We start from the raw sequence: 7681 nt of genomic DNA, 5'->3' as shown, positions 1-7681 counted from the left end.
AAAATGGGGTAGACCCTTGAAAACACCATTATAGGGAGAAAGTTTCTGAACATAACACCAATAGCATATTCTCTAAGATCAAGAATTGACAAATGGGACCTCATAAAATTACAAAGTTTCTGTAAGGCAAAGGACACAATCAAAAGGACAAATTGGCAACCAACAAATTGGGAAAAGATCTTCACAAATCCTACATCAGATATAGGGCTAATATCCAATTTATATAAAGAACTCAAGAAGTTAGACTCCAGAAAACCAAAAAAACCCAATTAAAAACTGGGGTACAGAGTTAAACAAAGAATTCTCACCTGAAGAACTTTGGATGGCAGAGAAACTCCTTAAAAAATGCTCATCTTCATTAGTCATTAGGGAAATGCAAATCAAAGCAACCCTGAGATTTCACCTTACACCAGTCAGAATGGCTAAGATTAAAAATTCAGGAGACAGCAGGTGTTGGCGAGGATGTGGAGAAAGAGGAACACTCCTCCACTGCTGGTGTGTTGCAAATAGGTACAATCACTCTGGAAATCAGTCTGGCGGTTCCTCAGAAAACTGGGAATATCACTTCTTCTGTGTGTGTTTCTCTCTCTCTCTCTCTCTCTCTCTCTCTCTCTCTCTCTCTCTCTCTCTCTCTCTCTCTCTCTGTGTGTGTGTGTGTGAATTTCTCAAAGGAAAAACTGCATATAAAAGGAATGATGAAAAAAGGAATGTGATTTGCTTAAGGTAATTTTATATCCAGTCACATTGATGAAATTGTTTCTCAGCTGTAAGAGTTCTCTTGTGGAGTTTCTTGTGTCTCTTAAATATACTATCATATCTTCTGCAAATAGTGATAATTTGACTTCTTCCTTTACAATTTGTATCCCTTTGACAAATTTTGTTGTCTAATTGCTCTAACTAGAATATTAAGTACTATATTATATAAATATGGAGATAAAGGGCAGCCTTGTCTATTCTCTATTTTGGTGTGATTGCTTCAAGTTTTTCTACATTTAGTTTGATGCTGGCTTCTGGTTTGCTGTATATTGCCTGTAGTATGTTTAGATATGGGCCTTGAATTCCTGTTCTTTCCAAAACTTTAACATGAAAAGATGCTGACTTTCGTCAAATGCTTTTTCAGTATCTAATGAAATGATCGTGTGTTTTTTTTTCTTTGACTTTGTTTATTTAGTGGATTTTATTGATAGCTTTCCATATATTGAGACATTCCTGCATCCCTGGGATGAGATCTACTTGTTCATTTTGAATGATCATTTTAATGTGTTCTTGGATTCAGTTGAAATGAATTTTATTGAGTATTTATGAACTGATATTCATAAGGGAAGTTATTCTAAAGTTCTCTTTCTTTGTTAGATCATTGTGTGGTTTTGGTATTAGTATAATTGTGGCTTCATAGAACGAATTGGATAGTGTTCCTTCTATTTCTATTTTGAGGAAAACTTTAAAGTGTATTGGTATTAGGTCTCCTTTGAAAGTCTGATAGAATTCTGAACTAAAAAATATCTAGTCCTGGGATTTTCTTTATTTTTTCTCTTTTTATACTTTTTTCATTTTCTTTCTTTCTTTCTTTTATTTTCTTTTGTTATTTTTTTGTTTTTTGTTTTTTGTTTATTATTTTATTTTTTGTTTGTTTGTTTGTTTGGGAGACTGTCATGAGCCACTTCTAGTTCATTAGGGGTTATTGGACCATTTAGATTGTATATCTGATCCTGATTAAATTTTGGTAGTAGGTAACTGTCTATGAACATATTCATTTCATTCAGATTTTCCAGTAGAGTTGAGTATAGGATTTTGTTGTAGAATCTGACATTTTTTTTTTAATTTTCTCAGTTTCTGTTGTTATTTCTCCCTTTTCATGTTTGATTGTGTTAATTTGGATAATGTCTCTGTGCCCTCTGGTTAGTCTGGCTAAAAGTTTATCTATCTCATTGATTTTTTTCTTTCTTTATTCCTTGACCTGGTTATCTGTGTTCATCTTCCATATATATGGGACTTTCTGTTCTTTTTGTTGCTATTGAAGACCACCCTTACTCCATAGTGATTTAATAGGATTTATGGGATTAGATTGATCTTGATATATCTGCTGAGGTCTGTTTTCTGACCAATTATAGGTTTAAATTTTGGGAAGATACTGTGAAATGCTTAGAAGAAGCTATGTTCTTTTGATTTAGGATGTAATGTTCTATAGATATCTATTTAATCCATTTGTTCAAAACCTTCTTTTAGTTTCACTGTATCTCTTTAGAGTTTGTTAAACTGATATGTCCATTGAAGAGAATGGGGTCTTGAAGTCACCCACAATTATTAAGTGGGTTGTGATGTAGGCTTTAAAGTTTCTTTTATAAATGAGAATTCCCTTTTATTTTGAGCATAGATGCTCAGAATTGAGAGTTCATCCTGGTAGATTTTTCATTTGTTGAGTATAATGTGTCCTTCGTTGTCTTATTTGATAACTTTTTATTGAAAGACAATTTTTTCCACTATTAGATTTGCTATTCAAGCTTCTTTCCTTGCACCATTTGCTTTGAAATCTGTTTTCCTGCCTTTTACTGTGAGGTAGTGTTTAGCTTTGACACTGCAATGTATTACCTTAATGCAGAAAATTGTCAAGTCGTCTTTATATATCTTGTCTATAATTCTGTGCCTTTTGGGGGGGAATTGAATCCATTGATGTTAATAAATATGAAGAAACAGTGAATGTTGCTTCCTGCAATTTTTTATGTATTTTTTATATTGGTGTGGTTATGTTCTTTTTCATTTGTTTAAAGATTATTCCTTGTTTTTCCTTTGTATGGCTTCAATCCATTTGTTCTTGTTTTCCAATTCATTGCTCCTGGAAGGGATGGATTTGTAGAAAATTAGTTTTTTTTTTTTTTTTTAATAAAATACCTTGGTTTTTCCATCTAATGAAATTGAGATTTTTGCTGGATATAATACGTTGGACTGACATTTGTGTTCCCTTAGGTTCTGCCTGACATCTGCTCAGCCTCTACTGGATTTTATAGTCCCGGGTGAGAAGTCCAGTGTAATTCTGATAGGTCTATCTTTATAAGTTACTTCACCATTTTCACTTATTGCTTTAGTATTCTTTTCTTATTTATTATATTTGTTTATAGTTAGTATGTGACAGGTCGATTTCTGTTCTGATCCAATCTATTTGGAGTACTGTATGCTTCTCGTTTATTCAAGGGTGTCTCTCTCTTTAGGTTAGGGTAGTTTACTTCTATAGTTTTGTTGACAGATTTTACTGGCCCTTACTTTGTAAATCTTCACTATCTTCTATACTTTTAATCCATAGTTTTGGTCTTCTTATCGTGTCATGGTCTTCCTGTATGATTAGGGTTCACACTTTTTTACATTTTGCATTTTCGTTGACTGTAGAGTCAATGCTTTCTAGGATATCATCAGCACCTGAAATTCTTTCTTCTATCTCTTGTATTATCTTGTTGATGTTTGCGCTTATGACTCCTAATTTTTTTCTCCAAATTTTTTTCTATTTCCAATTATGTCTCCCTTCGTTATTCATAGCTGCATTTATTTCTGTTTTTAGGTTCTGGATGGTTTTGCTCATTTTTTCACTTGATTGTTTATGTTTTCCTGTAATTCTTTAATGCATTTTTGTGTTTTTTTTTTTCTTTCTGGACTTAGGCCTGTTGATACATGTTCTCTTTCATTTTTTCAAGAATTTTTGTGATTTCTCTTTATCGGTTTCTATCTATTGACATATATTCTACTGTATGTCTTTAAGTGATTTTTGTGTTTCCTTTAGAAGGGTTTCTACATTTTCACTTATGTTCTCCTTAATTTCTTTAAGGGTGTTATTTATGTCTTCCTTGAAATCAAATAGAATAATATTTTGTATCTACTTTAATGGTTTTTATAGTGAAGTTGTAAATGATAGAATGGATTAATTTATAGACTGTTTTTATATTTAACTGTGATTGTGAAAAGAGCAAATATTTTTATGGGAAAAATATAACTAAATCTTCAATGCAGTCTGACTGCATTGATTCACAGTGTGAATGATGTTACATTTTTACATATACCTTTGATAGGGCAAAAAAAGATTTAGGTATTGAGAGTATGTGGGAATGAACATGCATTTTACTCAGTTTAAAAATATTCTTCATTTTCTTGAGCAGATATTATTCCTGATATCTTGCAAATGTCTATCTATCTATCTATCTATCTATCTATCTATCTATCTATCTATCTATCTATGTATCCAACTTTATATGTGTGTGTGTTTATTTGTGTTTGTGTTTATCTTTCTACCAATCCTTTTAACTATGTATCTTTTATCTATCATATCAGATATATTTGTGAAAAATTTTATTAATAAAAATACTTATTCTTCAAAAATTGTAAAAAGAATACATTTTTAAATCCATAAGATTGAAGGACTTTGAAGCACTGGTCACTGTCAGATATGGCATGAGCCTTTTAATCTTGTTATCACAATGGCCTGTCACCTTGACTACTAAAGAAACATAAGACCTCAGTGGTTGGTTTACTAGCTGCAATCTTCAGTTTTGTGTTCAGTGACTAGAAGGAAAGCGATAATTTCCCATCCATTGATTGATTCTTGATTCCAGGCTCCACTGTAAAGGTAAGTATATAAGAACTAATTTGATTCTTATGATAGTTTATCGAATCAGGACTTGATCTATCTAGATTCCTCCAGATCTTCAGACCTAAGTGATAACTTGGCAGTGGCTTCATTCAAACATTCTTATTAAAAATATTCATTATTAATTCCATAAAGAAATATAGTTATCATGTACTGGGAGATAAGATTTGATCTTCTAAGAGAATGCTTTCTATAATCCTTAAAAAATACATACCCTGGAAATGAGAGAGGAACATTTTCTAGACTGTGTAATTGTGTTTACAAACTTTTCTTGTAAACTTGTCAGGTTCAACCTAAAACCTATGAGCTTTCTGATTTTCAGGAAATTTCTATTTTTTCATACTAGATATGATATAAATTTTTTTAAATTTTTCAATATTATAATGTTCATTCAGATAGAACGTAATCCCGATCCAAACATGTCCATTTACTTTCAATATTGCATACCATGAAACAGAGTTCATATTGCTTTTAAAAGTAATCTTTAAATTATTGTTGATCTGTTCAGGAACTTTTTCCTCAGGCCCATGTCCTCTAGGGTCTTCCAAAGTTTCTTTTCTATGAGTTTCAGTGTGTCTCGTTTTACATGGAGGTCCTTGATGCTCTAAGATCAAGAACTGACAAATAGGACATCATAAAGTTACAGTTTTAGTAAGGCAAAGGACACCACCAAAAGAACAAATTGACAACCAACAAATTTGGAAAATATCTTCACCAACCCTGCATTCGATAGAGGGCTAATATCCAATATGTACAAAGAACTCAAGAAATTAGAACCCAGAGTACCGAATAACCCTATTAAAATGGGGTACAGATCTAAATAAAGAATTTTCTCCTGAAGAAATTTGAATGGCCGAGAGGCACCTTAAGAAGTGCTCAATATCATTAGGCATGAGGAAAATGCAATTCAAAACAACCCTGAGATTTCACTTTACACCAGTCAGAATGGCTATGGTCAAAAACCCAGGAGACAGCAGGTGTTGGCAAGGATGTGGAGAAAGAGGAACACTCTTCCACTGCTGGTGGGTCTATATGATGGTACAACCACTTTGGAAATCAGTCTGGAGGTTCCTCAGAAAACAGGACATGACACTTCCGGAGGACCCTGCTATACCTCTCCTGGGCATATACTCAAAGGATTCCCCAGCATGCAATAAAGACACATGCTCCATTATGTTCATAGCAGTCTTATTTATAATAGCTAGAAGCTGGAAAGAACCCAGATGCACCTCAAAGGAGGAATGGATACAGAAAATGTGGTATATTTACACAATGGAATACTATTCAGCAATTAGAAACAATAAATTCACAAAAATTTTAGGCAATTGGTTTGATCTGGAATATCTCATCCTAAGTGAGGTAACCCAATAACAAAAGAATACACACGGAATGCAATTTCTGATAAGTGGATATTGATTAGCCTAGAAGTCCTGAATACCCAAGACACAAATCGCATAACAAATGACTCCCATGAAGAAATATGGCATTGGTCCTGATCCTGGAAAGGATTGATCTAACATTGGAGGTGAATATAAGGAAAGTGAAAAAAAGGAGGGAGGTGATTGGAGAATGGATGGAAAGAAGAAGGTTTATGGGACAGATAGGGAGATGGGATCTGGGAAAGGGGAAATCATTTGGAATGTAAACAAAGAATATAGAAAATAAAAATATTTTAAAAAAGTTCAGCTTCATAGTCATTAGGGAAATGCAAATCAAGATAACCCTGAGATTTCACCTTACACCAGTCAGAATAGCTAAGTTTAAAAACTCAAGAGGCAGCAGGTGTTGTTGAGGATGTGGAGCTAGAGGAATGCTCCTCCACTGCTGGTGGGGTTGCAAATTGTTACAACCACTCTGGAAATCAGTCTGGCGGTTCCTCAGAAAACTGGGCACCTCATTTCCAGAAGATTCTGCTTTAATACTCCTGGGCATATACCCAGAAGATTCCTCAGCATGTAATATAAGGGTACATGCTACACTAAGTTCATAGCAGCCCTAGTCATAATAGCCAGAAACTTGAAAGAACCCAGGTGTCCCTCAACAGAAGAATGGATGCTAAAAATGTGATATATATACCCATTCGAGTAATATTCAGCCATTAGAAACAGAGAATTCATGAAATTATTAGGCGAATGGATGAAGCTGGAGAACATCATACTAAGTGAGGAAACTCAGTCCCAAAACATCAATCATGGTATGCACTCATCAATAAGTGGATATTAGCCTAGAATACTGGAATACCCAAAACATAACCCACACATCAAATGTGGTACAAGAACAACAGAGGAGAAGTCCCTTGTTCTGGAAAGACTCAGTGTAGCAGTATAGGGCAAAACCAGAACAGGGAAGTAGGAAGGGGTAGGTGAGAGAACAGAGGGAAAGTAAGGAAACTTATGGGACTTTCGGTGAGTTGGTGGAAGAAATCATTTGAAATGTATACAAAATATATCGAATAAAAAATGCAAATTTCATCAAAAGAAAAAAAAAAGAAAATTGACTTCATCTTTTTTATCCCATGATGTTCTTCCTTTCCTAAATCCTTCTTTCCTTTTAAATTTTTCTAATAAATTATATATCCTTAAGTATATTCTATTCATGAATTCCACCTTAGTCACCTTTTTTATTTACTGATAAAGTCACCAAACTACAACAATCTAACATGTCATTGTCTAAAAAGTGGCCATTTTCTCTAACATCTTTTGTTATTCCTATCCACAGTGTCATCATTTGGGATTTAGAGCTATGAAGTGAAATCTTGACAAAGTAAACACCAATACAGGACAGTTAACAGGCCTGGTTTACAGAGTCAGAAGTACAGTCCCTTATCATCAACCTGTGCACTTGACACCTTTCAGGAAGTTATAATTCAGGAGGAGCTGAGAATTCTATATACTTACCAAAAGGCAAATAGAAGACTGACTTACAGGAAGCTAAGAGGAACGTATCATATCCAACTACACAGTAACACACTTCATCCTACAAGACCACATCTATTCAAACAAGGCCACACCTCCTAATAATGCAACTCTCCAGACCATGAACAATCAATCC

This window comes from Apodemus sylvaticus, chromosome Y (assembly GCF_947179515.1).
Source record: "Apodemus sylvaticus chromosome Y, mApoSyl1.1, whole genome shotgun sequence".
NCBI classification, from domain to species: Eukaryota; Metazoa; Chordata; class Mammalia; order Rodentia; family Muridae; genus Apodemus; species Apodemus sylvaticus.
The sequence above is the reverse complement of the archived record's forward strand: the minus strand, read 5'-3'. Positions refer to the sequence as shown.